General features: G+C 32.9%; 1 pseudogene; it reads left to right on the top strand.

Moving 5' to 3' along the window:
- The first annotated feature begins 15,262 nt into the window (after positions 1–15,262).
- On the top strand, positions 15,263–17,576 carry LOC134276099 (uncharacterized; annotated as a pseudogene).
- The last annotated feature ends 868 nt before the right edge of the window (positions 17,577–18,444 follow it).

Genomic DNA, 18,444 nt, shown 5'->3' with positions numbered 1-18,444 from the left:
GTTCGAGAGTTGGTGACGCAAATTAATTGTAGAATTTACACTAAATTGAGAGAATAATCTTGTTTAGTATGATCACATTTTTATTCTTCTCTAACAGTAAATACAGTTAGTCAGAATGTAGTCTATTAATTATTAAATTCACCAAGGAGATCAGATTCCCAAAAGACATTGCTTTTTAAACACACTTTGGTTATCATTGTTTTCTACATGCTAATTCCTGAGAGACAATTGAAAACAAACTACCATTTCAATATTTATTACGTTAATAATAAGAATTGGTTGATGTTGGCCGCATTAACATTTTTTGTGGGGAAACTGGGGAGCCGTCCAGTGCGCAAGTTTAACTTCACATGAAAGGGACACATTGGGGGCCTGAGTGAACATCAGTGCCTGAGCCTGAACAATCATCAGCGTTTTAAGGAGGCAGGCATGACCTGCCCTTCTCACCCTGTCTCCTGCTGTGCTACCTGGTCTAAAATTTGCATGAGGGAGACATAGACAAGCCTAATTGTCACATGCACCAGCCTGTATCATCCCTACACTAAGATGAGGTGGATGTGGCCCCAGCCGTACCCGGTGTGATCCCCATTATGCCAAAAACACTAAAATACTGACAACAGTTAACTAAGTCCTGACTTTGTATATATTAATTTAATTTACACTTTAAATTAAATCCTGTATTTAAACCCCTTGCTTTGGGAGCAAGTGGGGGGAGAGACCCAGGTTTTGGAGCAGAAAGTGTCAACACGTACAACTGCGGACTTCCCAGTCCCCAGCCCCCCCAAAATAGATGCGACAATAAATTCCCATACATGAATGAAAAAGTAAATAGAAATTAAAGTTTGTTTATAAGCACAAAAACACAGTTTGAATCCAAAGTCATACCGGATTTCCTGTCACCAAAATTACTACTGGTACCATGTCTTCTGCTTACCTGTGAAATATAGAAGACAAAAACCAAGTATCTGTTTTTCTTTCTTTTTTTACGGGGTAGGTGGGTGGTGCTTCTAAGATAAAAAAAAAAACTTGTGGGGTTTTCAGCAGGGGTATAGCTGATATCGAGTATAATCCAATCGTACGTAGTTCATGCTTGCGAGATAATTCAAACAAAGTTTAAACAATCACTACAGGGTGTCTCAAAATTAATATTGCCTACTTGATATAAAATCAAATAATGAATATTATCTTTCAGAACATACAACAAAAGATCTACAAGAAACCAAAGAACGGTATGAAGCACCCATATCGCAAGATAGGAGGAACAATAAAGGTGATAAATTGACGTATTTCAGTATAATAAGTTTAGATTGATATGTTATAAAGCAAATGCATATTTTACACGAATCAAGCGCTTTGTTACCTAACTGTCACTAGAACCCAGTTCTTTGCAAATACACGCCATTTTATCAAAAGGGAAAATTAAACCTTGTAGCAAATAAAATGGTACCTTTATGACCAATGAGGTATTACATGTACTAAAAAGCGTCTCTCAAACATTGAATGGCTAATCGTATGTTACAAAATCAACATTATTGAATGTACATTTATATTTCCTTTAATCATTTTAAAAAAAAATTTTTTTTGAGAAATCCCTGTGATGTTTCTTTGATCATTTTAACGTTTTGTCAATATATTTATGAGAAGTTATTATCATTGAATTTCTGTTTGGTTTTTCTTTACCTGGAGACCAAGCATAAGAAAGGAGATTTTAATCCTTTATAAGAACATGAATATATTTTTTAATTACATTCATTTGCTTTTTTAAAATGCAGTTTTTGTATATATATATATATATATATATATATATATATATATATATATATATATATATATATATATATATATATATATATATATATATATATATATATAAGCACTAAAAATGACCAACGACACGAACAATAAAAATTGTCAAATTGTCAAAATTTGACAATTTTTATTGTTCGTGTCGTTGGTCATTTTTAGTGCTTTATATAAATTTCCATCCGTGACCTTGTATCTACTTGATAGATCCGACATTTAGGATATACAGTGTTGTTGGTTTTTTAGTGCTTTATATATATATATATATATATATATATATATATATATATATATATATATATATATATATATATATATATATATATATACAGTATATATATGAAAACTGGATTTATTTCATTTCTCTTCATTAAACTTTCCATACCGTTTTCAACTATTCAAACCCAGATATTGAAGATATAAACATCGGCAAAGTTATACCTCTTTCATTGCAATTACCATGCAAAATTAATCTTACCTACTATCTAGCTGAATCCCACTAAAAAGACTGTAACACAGTGCATAGCTCAATGAATCAAAATGAACCTAGCAACAAGAAATACACATTTGTTAATTAGCAAAGTAAGGTAGAGAATTTTCATGTTTACTATGTTTTGTTTTAAAAAATTGGTAGTGGAATACCGAAAGATTATGTATAATAAATATGAAGATGTTTCTTCTATATTTTGCATTATTTACACTGTTCTATTTACAAAGAAGGCATGAAGACCTCGTTTCAAATTCCAGGAAATTCAAGCATTAATAAAGATTTGACTGCATGCACAGTTCTATAAGCAAATATCCTTTAATTATGCTCCAGTCTAGCAAAAACTGCAACCAATTTTTCAGTCCAAGCTTAGTCTAATAACACATGTTTTCCATTTTTATTCCTCTCAACAGTAAATACAATTAGTCAGAATATAGTCTATTATTTTTCAGAACATACCTCAAAAGATCTGAAAGAAACCAAAGAACGGTCTGAAGCACCGACATCGCAAGATAGGAGGAACAATAAAGGTGATATATTGACTTATTTCAGTACACTTAGTTTAGATTGATATGTTATAAAGCAAATGCATATTTTTCTTGAATAAAGTGCTTTGTTACCTAACTGTCACTAGAACCCACTTCTATGCAAATACACGCCATTGTATCAAGGGGGAAAATTAATCCCCATTGTAAATAAAATGGTACCGTTATGGCCATTGAGGTATTACATGTACAGAAAAGCGTCTCACAATCATTGAAAGGCCAATCTTATGTTACAAAATCAACAAAATTGAATGTACATTTATATTACCTTAAATTCTTTTTATAAACTTTTTGGAGATATCTCCGTGATGTTTCTTTGAACATTTTAACGTCCGGTCAACATAAATGTGAGTAGCTATTATCATTGAATTTATGTTTGCCTTTTCTTTACCTAGACACCAAGCACAAGAAAGGAAATTTTAATCCTGTATCAGTACATCAATTTATTTTTTAGTTACACTCATTTGATTTTTTAAAATGCAGTTTTTTTAGATTGATAGATATATTTGAAAATTTATTTCATGTATCTTTATTAAACTTTCCACTCCGTTTTCAACTATTCAAACCAAGTAATTGGAAACATAAGCAGCGGCCAAGTTATACCGCTTCCATTGCAATTACAATGCAAAATTAAGTTTACCTACCATCTAACTAAATCCACCTAAAAAAGTTGGTAACACAGTGCATAGGTCAATGAATCAAAATGAACCTAGCAACAAGAAATACACATTTGTTAATTAGCAAAGTAAGGTAGAGAATTTTCATGTTTACTATGTTTTGTTTTAAAAAATTGGTGGTGGAATACCGAAAGATTATGGATAATAAATATGAAGATGTATCTTCTAGATTTTGCATTATTTTACACTGTTCTATTTACAAAGAAGGCATGAAGACCTCGTTTCAAATTACGGAAATTTAACCATTAATAAAGATTTGACAGCATGCACAGTTCTATAAGCAAATATCCTTCAATTATGCTCCAGTCTAGCAAAAACTGCACCGAAGTTTTCAGTCCAAGCTTAGTCTAATAACACATGTTTTCCTTTTTTATTCTTCTCTAACAGTAAATACAATTAGTCAGAATAGTGTCTATTATCTTTCAGAACATACCTCAAAAGATCTAAAAGAAACCAAAGAACGGTCTGAAACACCCACATTGCAAGATAGGAGGTACAATAAAGGTGATAAATTGACTTATTTCAGTATACTTAGTTTAGATTGATATGTTATAAATCAAATGCATATTTTACACGAATCAAGTGCTTTGTTACCTAACTGTCACTAGAACCCACTTCTATGCAAATACACCCCATTGTATCAAGAGGGAACATTAAACCCTGTAGTAAATAAAATGGTACCTTTATGACCAATTAGATATTACATGTACAGAAAAGCGTTTGTCAATCATTGAATGGCTTATCGTATGTTATAAAATCAACATTATTGAATATACATTTATATTTCCTTTAATCATTTTTTTAAACTATTTTTTGAGAAATCCCCGTGATGTTTCTTTGATCATTTTAACGTTTTGTCAATATATTTATGAGTAGTTATTATCATTGAATTGATGTTTGCTTTTTCTTTACCTGGAGACCAAGCATAAGAAAGGAAATTTTAATCCTTTGTTAGGACATGAATGTATTTTTTAATTACACTCATTTGCTTTTTTAAAATGTAGTTTTTGTAGATTTATATTTATATATTTGAAAACTGGATTTATTTCATTTATCTTTATTAAACTTTCCACTCCGTTTTCAACTATTCAAAGCAAGATATTAAAGATATAAACATCGGCAAGGTTATTCCTCTTTCATTGCAATTACAATGCAAAATTAAGTTTACCTACCATCTAGCTAAATCCCACTAAAAGATTGTAACACAGTGCATAGATCAATGAATCAAAATGAACCTAGCAACAAGAAATACACATTTGTTAATTAGCAAAGTAAGTACATGTAGAGAATTTGCAAGTTTACATGTACTACGCAGGTAGGTTAAGGTTACAACTAAATATTCTACTTGCCTATATATTATGACGTCATAGTAAGCTATATGACGTGAGGTTTAGAGATAATAAGTTCTTGAAATCGATATCTAAGATTGATTTGAAGTCGTAAAAATGAATCAAAATATGCAGAGGTATAATATAAACGAAATTTTGTCGTTCCTAGGCCTCTGTAGTTATCACAGGGGTTACATACCAAACCCGTGACGTCATAACTGTTGATCATGCAGTAACAGAGTTAAACTGAATCGTAACGAGAATTGATGTAAACAAACACAAGAAATTGGAGTTGAAAAGCATTTAGAATGAATATCATGTGTGATTGTTGTGGGAATAAAGCGTATGAATAAGGTATGGTAAATATAATTTTGCAATTTCCTCGTTTAATTAGCAGGGAGGGTGTTTACTTGCCGATCAGCCTTTCCTCTGTCGTTCGTAACAAAAAAGATGCAAAAGTTCAACACTTCGCCGCATACCTTGAAATTTAATTTTTGTTTCTATCTAAAGTTCTTATTCTTTTGTATTTGGAAAGTGGCGCTAGAATCGTATGGTTTACGGGAATTGATGCTTTTTTTCAATGTTATGAACAAAATGTAAAATTTTGGGAAGGTTTCGTCAGAAATTGTTGAATAATTATTTCTATAATAGTACAGTACGATTCTAGCAGCACTTTTCATGGTACAGAGATGTTTTAAATAACTATTATTATAAATTGAAACTAATTATCCCCGGGGTAGTGTTAAACTTTTCACTTTTTCATTAAGGCATATTTTCTAATTATAGACGTCACGTGGTGACGTCGTGGTGAAGTGCCTCCTGTAGTATAAGTGCCATTGAAGTCTAAAGAATGCATAATTATAGCAAAAGTTTTATCCTTGACTTTTCCGATTTATTAGTGTTAACTTATATTATTACAAAAAAGTATGAATTCGCCGAATTCTGATCCATGTGCTGCCTTAACATACCCGCGTATGTTTTGTTTTAAAAAATTGGTAGTGGAATACCAAAAAATTATGAATAATAAGTATGAAGATGTATCTTCTTGATTTTGCATTATTTACACTGTTCTATTTACAAAGAAGGCATACAGACATCGATTCAAATTTCAGGATTGATTGATTGTATACTGTTTAACGTCCCTCTCCAGAATATTTTACTGATATGGAGACGTCACCATTGCCGGTGAAGGGATGCAAATTTAGGCCTATGCTCGGCAATCAGGCCTTTGAGCAGGGAGGGATCTTTATCGTGCCACACCTGCTGTGACACGGGGCCTCGGTTTATACGGTCTCATCCGAAGGACCGCCCCATTTAGTCGCCTAGATTTTGCATTATTTACACTATTCTATTTACAAAGAAGGCATAGAGACATCGATTCAAATTCCAGGAAATTTAACCATTAATATCGATTTTACAGCATGTGCAGTTCTATCAGCAAATAACCTTCAATTATTCTCCAGTCTAGCAAAAACTGCTCCCAAGTTTTCAGTCCAAGCGTAGCCTAATAACACATTTTTATCAATTTTTTTTTTCTCCTTTAAAAGTAAATACAATAAGTCGGAATATAGTCTATTATCTTTCAGAACATACCTCAAAAGACCTAAAAGAAACCAAAGAACGGTTTGAAGCACCGACATTGCAAGATAGGAGGAACAATAAAGGTGATAAATTGACTTATTTCAGTATACTTAGTTTAGATTGATATGTTATAAAGCAAATGCATATTTTACTTGAATAAAGCGCTTTGTTACCTAACTGTCACTAGAACCCAGTTCTATGCAAATACATGCGATTGTATCAAGAGGGAAAATTAAACCCTGTAGTAAATAAAATGGTACCTTTATGACCAATGAGGTATTGCATGTACAGAAAAGCGTCTCACAATCATTGAATGGCCAATCTTATGTTACAAAAACAACGTAATTGAATGTACATTAATTTTTTCTTAAATTATTTTTAAAAACTTTTTTGGAGTAATCCCTGTGATGTTTCTTTGAACATTCAAACGTCCGGTCAACATAAATATGAGTAGTTTTATCATTGAATTTATGTTTGCTTTTTCTTTACCTGGAGACCAAGCATAAGAAAGGAATTTTTAATCCTGTATCAGTACATGAATGTATTTTTTTATTCATACTGATTTGATTTTTTAAAATGCAGCTTTCTTTAGATTTATATATATATATTTGAAAATTGAATTTATTTGATTTATCTTCATTAAACTTTCCACTCCGTTTTCAACTATTCAAACCAAGTAATTGAAAACATAAACAGCGGCAAAGTTATACATCTTCCATGGCAATTACAATGCAAAATTAAGTTTACCTACCATCTAGCTAAATCCCACTAAAAGATTGTAACACAGTGCATACGTCAATGAATCAAAATGAACCTAGCAACAAGAAATACACATTTGTTAATTAGCAAAGTAAGGTAGAGAATTTTGATGTTTACTATGTTTTGTTGGGAGAATACCGAAAGATTATGGATAATAAATATGAAGAATGTATCTTCTAGATTTTGCATTATTTACACTGTTCTAATTACAAAGAAGGCATAGAGACCTCGTTTCAAATTCCAGGAAATTCAACCATTAATAAAGATTTGATAGCATGTGCAGTTCTATAAGCAAATATCCTTCAATTATGCTCCAGTCTAGCAAAAATTGCACCCATGTTCTCAGTCCACGCTTAGTCTGATAACACATGTTTTCTAATTTTATTCTCCTCTAACTATAAATACAATTAGTCAGAATATTGACTATTATCTTTCAGAACATACCACAAAAGATCAACAAGAAACCAAAGAACGGTTTGAAACACCGACAACGCAAGATAGGAGGAACAATAAAGGTAATAAATTGACGTATTTCAGTATACTAAGTTTACATTGATATGTTATAAAGCAAATGCATATTTTACAGAAATCAAGCGCTTTGTTACCTAACTGTCACTAGAACCCACTTCTATGCAAATACACGCCATTTTATCAAAAGGGAAATTAAACCTTTTAGCAAATAAAATGGTACCTTTATGACCAATGAGGTATTACATGTACTAAAAAAGCGTCTCTCAATCATTGAATGGCTAATCGTATGTTACAAAATCAACATTATTGAATGTACATTTCTATTTCCTTTAATCATTTTTACAAACTTTTTTTGGAGAAATCCCTGTGATGTTTCTTTGATCATTTAAACGTTTTGTCAATATATTTATGAGAAGTTATTATCATTGAATTTATGTTTGCTTTTTCTTTACTTGGAGACCAAGCATAAGAAAGGAAATTTTAATCCTTTATAAGAACATGAATGTATTTTTTAATTACATTCATTTGCTTTTTTAAAATGCAGTTTTTGTAGACTTATATATATATATTTGGAAATTGAATTTATTTGATTTATCTTCATTAAACTTTCCACTCCGTTTTCAACTATTTAAACCAAGTAATTGAAAACATAAACAGCGGCAAAGTTATACCTCTTCCATTGCAACAACCATGCAAAATTAAGTTTATATTCCATCTAGCTAAATCCCACTTAAAGATTTTAACACAGTGCATAGGTCAATGATTCAAAATGAACCTAGCAACAAGAAATACACATTTGTTAATTAGCAAAGTAAGGTAGAGAATTTTCATGTTTACTATGTTTTGTTATACCTGCACTTTCTAAAGAAAGTTCGGGTACATGTATATTGTTGTTACTCATGTCCGTCCGTCCATCCGTCCGTCTTTCACACTTTTCTTCCCTAAACTCCTCCTACATTTTACATAGTAGCTTAATCATCTTTTGGGAGATGGTTGGTGGTGTCATGTAGATGTGCAGTACGAGGGCCGTTCAAAAATTACGCCGACTTGTTGCACAGAAAAAATATTTGACGACATAATCGGACAAAATGTCACAGATAATATAAAAGATTCTTTACTGATATGGTCTTCAAAATTTCGTATCAAAATGTTGTAAATTGGTATCAATTTTGAGTGATTTATCAGAACATACCATTAAGTCACGGAGCAGCAAAATCTTCGACGTCACAGCAATCATAAAAAAAATATGTGATTGAGATTTCATTTTCTTAACATTTCCCCAAGAGTTCATGTACAGATTGAGTTAACTTATCTACTCAACATCCAAACACCATTTCTTGTCAAGCTTAAAATCTATTAAAAATGTAAATATTTTTTTTTTGTTTTAAAACCAAAATCTGCATGTATTTATGAGATATAGTGTGATATTGGTGACTCTGAATCATGTTCTTTACAGTCCGGAAAAAGTTTTCGTCGATTCTCTCGAATAGGATTTATACAGAGGTTTAACGGTCTAAAATTTCAATTTGCTATTTGTAGATGAATGCCACGAATACCCAAGTTTACTACATATTTTATGATGCATATTTTGGATCTATGTTGGCGATATCTCAAGCATAACACATAATTTTAAAAAAGTGTGGTGCGCCGTCAATTTGGGAGACGTCATTTTCAAAGTCGTTTTCACGGGAGAAAAACCACTATATTTCTGTTTGTACTTTAGATATCATGTCAGAAATCTAAATATATAATAATAGAACAATTTAAATATACATTTGAGAAAATTGTCGAAAAATATCGCGAATTATAGAAAATGAATAAGTGAAATTTTGGATCCCTCATGCTTTTGCTTCAGATTTTTTGTCGTGCTCCGTACCTCACCATCAGCGATATCAACATACCGATAATTTTAGTAGAATGTTTTTAAAATACAGAAATTTTGCCCAAAATTCATTGGAATCTTTAGGATACACATTTCTGTGAAATTTCATAACTATATGACGTTTGTAAGAGTAGATAATAGCAGAGTCCGCGTAATTTTTGAACGGCCCTCGTAAGGTTTTGAATTTTTTATTTTGCCCCGGGGGGACAAATGGGGGTCGAAAATTGACGTTTTTTTTTTGCAAAAAGTCCCATCTTCCCTGAACGCCTCTTACATTTTACTCAGCAGCCTAATCATCTTCTGGGAGATGGTTGTTGGGGTCATGTAGATGTGCAGTAAGGTTTCGGAATTTTGATTTTGCCCCGGGGTGTCAAATGGGAGTCGAAAAATGACGTTTTTTATTCAAAAAGCCCCGTCTTCCCTGAACCCCTCTGACATTTTACTCAGAAGCCTAATCATCTTTTGTGAAAGGGTTGTTGGGGTCATGTAGATGTGCAGTAAAGTTTCGGAATTTTGATTTTGCCCCGGGGTGTCAAATGGGGGTGGATAAATGAATTTTTTTTTTAATTCAAAAAGCCCCGTCTTCCCTGAACTCCTCTTACATTTTACTCAGAAGCCTGATCATCATTTGGAAGATGGTTGTTGGGGTCATGTAGATGTGCAGTAAGGTTTCGGAATTTTGAATTTGCCTCTGGGGGTCAAATGGGGGTCGAAAAATGATATTTTTTTATGCAAAAAGCCCCACCTTCCTTGAACTCCTCTGACATTTTACTTAGCAGCCTAAAGATCTTTCGGAAGATGGTTGATGGTGTAATGTAGATGTACAGAAAGGTTTCTGAATTTTGATTTTGACCCGGAGGGTCAAATGGGGGTTGAAAAATGACTTTTTTTTGCAAAAGTCCCCATATTCCCTTGACTCCTATTACATTTTACTCAGCAGCCTTATCATCTTTTGGAAGATTGTTATTGGGGTCATGTAGATATGCAGTAAGGTTTCAGAATTTCGATATTGTCCTGGGGGGGTGGTCGAATGGACGTCGAAAAATGATGTTTTTTATGCAAAAAACCCCTTTTTCCTCTTACATTTTACTCAGCAGCCTAATCATCTTTTGGGAGAGTTCACTCAAGATTTGAACTATTGGTAAAACATCAAGGTCAAGGGGTAAAAAAATTGTAGCATATTGGGAAACATCTTGTTATGGGTAATGTACACGTGAAATGTGAAAGTTGTATCTCTTCTCAACAATCAACAGATCAAAAGGAAATACAATATTATTGAAAAGTAAGCTTAACTTCAAGGTCAAAGTCACAGAGTTTAAAAAGTCATGATACATTTGGAAAGGCCTTATCACAGGTAATATACATGCATGTATAATATGAATGCCCTTTCATTTCTCTTTCAAAATAATCAATTTAAAATGATTAATTTCGTTTTGACAGTAGGTCAAACTTCAAGGTCATGGGTAATAAAAATCATAGTGTATTTAGAACGGTATTGTCACAGTGAAATACTAATACACATGTTTAATATGAAAGTCCTGTCTCTTCTCATTCATAATATATGACTATGATGACCAAGGTTAAATTTATTGTGACAGATGGACAGACTGACAAACAAATGAGATTTAATGTCCCCTATCAAAAATGGGGGACAAAAATGTTCTTGCTGTTCTTGAGAAGAAGATTTATGTTGGAAAAAGTCCTCTGCATATTTACATGTAAATTGGTTGAAATTGGCCAGGTGGTTCTTAGGAAGTTAAGAATGTGAAAAGTTTGCAGACAAACAGATGGACGAAAGAAAACAGTACATTTCAGAAAACAGTATGCTTGTAAATAGTTAACCAAGGTGCTTTGGGTAGCAAAATAAAGCTAAACAGGTATATCTAATTCATCCGCAGAACTTAGTCAGTTTTAATATGCACAACCTTTTCAACTCTTATAATAATTATTTTTCAATTCACTTTATTGACAATTACCATGTAGGCATACAGTCATGAACATGAATAACATAAAAAATTAACACAATTAACAATTATTTTTAAAAATTTTTATATCACCATGTTTGATTCAAGGGAGAACCAGAAATATGACCAGAAGTATATCTGTTGATTATAAAATATGTACATGTATACTGCGTTTTTTTTAGTAATTTATTTGTTTGTTGTGACAGCAACTGTTATGCAGCTTTTGGCAAAGGTTCAAGTTTCTCAAATGTATATCAAACTCCAAGGTCAAGGTCAAAGGGTCAAAATTGTTGGTATCAAAGGGAAAGTCTTGTCACAAGGAATACACATGTGAAACAAGAGAGAAATCCCTAGTACTTCCTCACTTGTACAAAAGTTATTGCCAAGGTTAAAGTTCAATTGGGTTCAACTCTAACAAAAATATTTATCCCTGTTGAAAGTTCACAATGATTACACATGTTAAGCATGAAAGTCCTAGCACCAACTGTTCAAAACTTAGGCGAATTTTAAGGTATTTTTCTTGTTAAAGTGGGTCAACTTCAAGGTCAAGAGCTCAAGAGGTCAAAATTGGTGGTACCCATTAAAAGGTTTTGTGAAAAGAAATTTACCTATGAAATGTGGAAGCCATGTGTATAGCCCAATCCACTTTAAACTTATGGGCAAGGTTAAAGTTTCTGTGGAAAAACAAACAGACATAAACACAGGAAACAAAATATGTATATATAGTCAAATGGAAAAATTTTGTACTTTTATGGAATCATCAGATCAATTGTTATTTCAGGTACAGGGGGTGGCTATGGAGATCAGAACCCCTCCCCCCACCCCTGGAATTTGCAGAGTTTTTTAAATAAGACTATTTACTGAAGAGAATAAAAATGATTTGGACATCCTCCCCCTTAGAAAACATGGACTCCACCATCATTGTTTTTATTTTTTTATTTCCTTCTCAGGAAATCTTGGGCTGGACTTTTTTTTTGACTGAGATGTGAACCCCCCCCCCCCCTTTTCGAAAAAAAGAATTCTGGATCTGAGCCTCTATATACTGATTGTCACGTCCGCAACGGGAGGTAACTTGACAATGAGTAAGGCGACCGTGGCATGCGATGATTTTTGACCCTTTTTGAACTTCAACCTAACCATTTACATTTATTTATTTTTATGCAACCTATACTAAATCTTGTACTTACCGAATGTCATAGGTCTTGTCAGCTTCATGAAATATAATCCATATAATCCAATTAAAACACAAAATTGAAATGATTTTAACTGACTACACTGCACCGTCAGCATACATGTGCTAATCTCATTCGGCAAACCTTTGCTGATTCCGTCGCCTTCATTAGATGAAGTGTGAATCGGCCAATGTGTGCCGAGTGGTGATATCTAAAAATATGATAATGGGTGACGCAACCCCAATGTAAATGGAGAAATTTTCATAAAAATGTTCACACGTAAAGCTGTTTAGTTAAGTACAAGAACAAATTTCAAACTATCTTAATGAACGATGTTTTAACATAACTTTGCCATCTAGGTCTATCTAAAAAAAATGTGTGAGAGAGAGGCTGTGTGTGTGTTGGTGGGAAGGGGGGAGGGGGGGGGGAAATAGGCATTGACAAATTAATTGGGTTATATTTTCAATGATTCTTGTTCCTGACCAAATATTAAAAACAGTTTGCACATTTTAATAAATTCATACTAAAATAATATTTCATGTCGTTGAGAAAGTAAATTTAAAAAGTGTCAATTTATCGGCAATTTAAAGTATTTATCAGAATCTAATTAAGTAATTTACTTCATTAATTAAATTTTGTTATTTCAGACTGGTAATGAGTTAAGTATCCAAAATACATATATGAGGCTCAGAGAAAACATGGTCACCTGAAAATTTTATGCTCAATTTGACGAATACACGTAGGGTGATAATTATAGAATTATTTTGATTTTTTCCTTGGAAAGCCCATAATGAAGGAGTGTGTTTTTAGAGGCAAACACCTTAGTGCGGGTATTACTGTCTCATGACAGCATCTAGTTTTAAAAAATTGGTAGTGGAACACCAAAACATTATGAATAATAAATATGAAGATGTATCTTCTAGATGTTGCATTATTTACACTGTTCTATTTACAAAGAAGGCATAGGGACATCGATTCAAAGAACAAAGACCATGTTTCGTCATATTGGCCCTTTGATTTCTCAATTTTCAAAGTAGAATGAATAGAAATAAAATTATTATCAAGGGTTAATCCACTGTTGATACTATCCCAACAAACCAAAATTTTTCCGCCAAAACGTCAGCTTGTTGATTTGAATAAGAGACAAAACCGATAATGGACGGGTTTTTTGCAGAAATTCTCTACTTTTTCTATTTTAGTCATGTTTTTCACATACAGCGCAACCTCTGATCTAAAATGTAACAACATTCCATTAAATCACTTTAATAAAGAAACAAAGCTGTAGATAGATTTTTTAGATCAGAGGGTGCGCTGTTGATGAAAATCAACTTTGAACAAAAGCAAGGAGCAATCCGAAATTATTTATTTTCGTGAAGATTTCATTTATTTCAAGAGTTGTGCTGCTTTAAAAATAAAAATAAAATAGCTAAGTGCAAACAAGATATTTTATAAAAAATTCAGCTGAAATTAAAACCACTTTGTGCTTTTATTAATTATTTCTTAATTTGATCGGGCGCGTTTGCTCACGTCAATTAAGCTCATTTAGATACATACGTAAACAAATAAACCAGAAGTTTGTCGGTAATTAATTATACACCAAGTCTTCAAAAAATTATGTCCTCCAGAAAGAAAGAAAAAAGAATTCTATTGGAGGTAAGTAATTTTATTTTTTTTTAAATATCGAATTGAAAGATCAAAGACATTTTTTTTCTTCACAGGTAGACTTTATACTTTAGCTAAAAATGTATCGTCTGCAGACTGGCGATTCATTGTAAACACAGAAAAAAGTACACTTTCATGTATTTTGCACGCTTTAATGCGCTGAAAATTATAACTTAATTTTCTTCTTATGGTTTACACTTTAGTTAAAAATAATGAACCGCAAATAAAGCGATCTTAACCCTAGCCTAGGTCGCATGCAGACGGCAGATCTATAAAACTACGAAACCCTATCAGATCCTTGTAAATATAACACATATACAATATTTCTAGGTATGTAATGTAAACAAAAAATATGACAGGGAATAAATCAAATAAAATAACACACAATTAATATTCTTGGGTCATTTATTACCAAAAACCACAAATATCAGTTTGTTACATTCAAATTATTCTACTATTAAACATATAAACACCTCTCGCCAGATGGCATCCGTAGCAACAGCGTAGCGCGTCCGCCTGGAAAGCGTGCGATCCGGGTTCGATTCCTCTGTGGGGAATTCATTTTTTTTTTAATTAAAATAAGAATCCCCCCCCCCCCCAACTTGTAATTTTTTTTTTCTAAATATAATATGTTGAATAAGTTTTAATGATATGCAGAAAATATATATGTTCAAATCATTTTTAAGTATATATTTCTCCTAATCAAAATCCTATTTATATATGGATATTATGAAATTCTTTATCAAACAAAATCCATGAATCTTTGACATATTCAGTAACAAACAGTCACATGCTATTTCACTTTCACTACATTTCTCTGACCTAATTGCTAAAATATAATTATATTTTTTCAGTGTCAAAATTAAAAAAAAAAAAAAACATGTAGTTTTCTTAGTTAATAGAATTTATGTTTTCTTTTTTAGAACATGAAAAAATGAATCAAGAAAAGAAAATAACAGAAATTGGAAAGTCTTTCCCATGCATTCTATGTAAGAAGCGAACAAAACCAAAGGACAGGAAAAAATGTGAATCTTCAGCTATTCGTCGTTTTCTCCGCAAGAACTTTCTTGTTGAAGCGAACAGTAATGACATTCTGTGTACGAAGTGCAGACATCTATACCATGGTAACCAACAAAAATGTCAAAAGAAATCTGGGCCACTTCCTGTATCACAGCCTCCACAAACACTTGCAAATCCATCATCATCAGGAATATCCAGTCCACCTTCCATATCGTTACCAATTCATAGAACGCCTTCATCTCATGCTTACTGTTTCATTTGCAAGCGCCCAGGATCCAAGCTTGTTGTTGTTACCTCTTCTGCTAGATTTACAGCTTTCCTGCAGAAAGAAGTTATTATTCCATCTGGAAGCAGATGCTGTCCATCTCATGTTGAAGATGGGGAATTCAGGCCTGGTGCTCTTGACAATTTGCACACTTTGGAATCAACACTTGTCAACAGAACAACAATTCTTGAACTCATCCAGAAAATTAGAAATTATGCCATTCAAAATTCAACGAGCAGATTTTCTTTTGAACCATCAAGCACTGAACACTGCAGATTACACTATATTGACCGGCATATCGAAAGAAAATTTTGAAGACCTCCATTCTTTTATTTCAAATGACATTCGAAATACACAGAACCGTGGCACCAGGATGTCTCTTGGCATATTTCTCCTGAAACTGAGGTCAGGCATGTCAAACCAACTTCTTGCCACCATCTTTGGAATCTCCAAGTCCTCCCTTTACAGAGCAATACGATCAGTTCGGGCAGCTCTAATAAAGTCATTTGTACCTCATTTCATTGGTCTTCATCATATTAGCAGAGAAGATTTTATCGAGAATCATACAAGACCGCTGGCACAGGAACTTTTTGGAGATTTTACAGAGAAGAAAGCTATTGCTGTTTTTGATGGAACTTATATTTACATCCAGAAAAGTAACAACTTCAACTTTCAGAGAAAATCTTACAGTTTACATAAAGGCAGGCCCCTTGTTAAACCCATGGTTGTCACATCTACAGATGGCTATTTCTTGACAGTTCTTGGACCATACCTCGCCAGAAATAATGATGCCACCATCCTCAATCATATGCTTCATACGAATGTGGAAGATCTGAAGGACTGGTTTCAGGAAGATGATGTTTTCATAGTGGACAGAGGTTTTAGGGATTCATTGGACGTTCTGGATGAGATGGGAATTAGAGCCGAGATGCCACGCCTCCTGAGTAGAGGGCAGAAGCAGATGACCACCTCAGATGCCAGTGCTTCTCGTCTTGTTACCAAGGTTTGTTCTTCTATCTTTAAAGTACCATTTCTAAAACAGAAAACAAAGTTATCTATAAGCTTTAAACAATGAAAACATTATAATGTACATGTATGTCTTTTTTTTTTTTTTAAAAAAAAAAAGCTTATACATTGACTAACGGAAAACTTTTGACATTGGTTTGTTTTCCATTGCATGTTACTCTGTATCTTATTTTAGATTAAAATATATTTCATATCATCTTCTCAATATTGCACATTCTTCGCTTTACAGATTCGTTGGGTGGTTGAGGCAGCTAATGCTAGAATCAAGAGATGGAAATACCTTTCCCATGTGCTTCCCACAAACTAAGTGCCATTCATCAGTGAATATGTCAGAATTGTATGCGCCATCTCCAACAGATACCTCAAGCCTCTGTCTACTGGGAATGATGATGATGATCTGGCACTTGCTGCTAAAATGAGGTACTTGTCCACAAAAGTTAACTCTCTAAAGACATTTGTCGAGGAAAATTCTCTGGATAAAAGGTCCGTGAACTGGGAAATAGCATCTGATTCTTTTGAATTCCCTAAGCTCAGTGAAGAAGAAATCCGAAACTTGACATGTGGAGTGTATCAACTCAAATTATCTCCCAGTTATATTCAAGAGTATCTGGAGGGGGATGTGGATATCCTGATTCATAGGGAATTCAATGGGCTTCTTAGGGTTAAGCTTCAAAGCCGTCACATTTCTTCCAGGCAGTATCTCCTTTGGATACAGTTTTCAGAGTCTGAGATAATTGCCTGGTACTGTAGGTGTCGAGCGGGTGCCAGAGTGGTTGGGGTCTGTTCCCATGTGGCGGCTGTAGTTTGGTTCCTTGCGATAGGGCGGCATGACAAGGAAGCCATCTCTGGTGTCCAGGACTGGTCTGAGTTTGTCACAGATGCTACTATCATCGATGAATCAGATGACAGCGATGACAGTGTCATAGAGGAGTAAGCCATTCGTCTAACTGTGAAAGTCAATTGTCCTAAAAATATCAATATATACTCAAATTATATTTCAATTGATATCAAAATCTTATATCTACATGTTATTCCAAACAATTACAAATGTCATTATTGTAATAAGGTATATGTTAAAATCAGAAATAAACAAACATGATTTTTTTTTCAATAGACTATATACATTTAAAATATATTGAAAATACTGTAAAAATAATTTCCTGACTTGAAACAGTGAAACTTCAAGTGACTTTACAAGAATCTTAAATTATACATATTTTTTATTTGAACAAAATGACTGAAAACATGATAATTATTTAAAATGTACATGCAGAATTCTTGTTTTTAAGTATTTAATTTAATAAACAATAGTTTATTCACATATGTTAATGTAAATAGAATTGGGCAGCAGGCTCAACCTATTTTAGTCCTTTTCCTACATCAACGTCGAGGTGAATGCTTTCAAGTATATATTGTACTCGACATTTAAGAGTTCCCCCTTGTATCAATTAATCTTGAATATGCATCAAGATTTTAATTTAATTTAATTTCTGAATACATTGTGTACAATGAGTCTGGCTTATTATACAGAGTTCAGTTTTACTTTTTGGGTTTACCTTATTGAACATTGTAAATGTTATTTCTTGTTGTCAGTTTGAGTCTTATTTGACACTGTTAATCACAATGTTTTACATACTGTGTTCGATTTTTCTTTTATCATGTTTATCTTACTGCTTGTTTAAAAATTTTAAAAAGTATGATACCATCATTACTCAGTGTTTAAATTGTTTCAGTATTAATTTGAGCAAATGACTATTTAGCTTGACCCTGTCATTTTTGTTCTTGTCAGATGAACAGTTTAA

This window comes from Saccostrea cucullata, unplaced genomic scaffold, assembly GCF_032062105.1.
Source record: "Saccostrea cucullata isolate Sc308-1 unplaced genomic scaffold, CSIRO_AGI_Scuc_v1 ctg7178, whole genome shotgun sequence".
Classification (NCBI taxonomy): Eukaryota; Metazoa; Mollusca; class Bivalvia; order Ostreida; family Ostreidae; genus Saccostrea; species Saccostrea cuccullata.
Note: the sequence above shows the minus strand (reverse complement) of the source record. Positions and strands in the feature narration are given on the sequence as shown.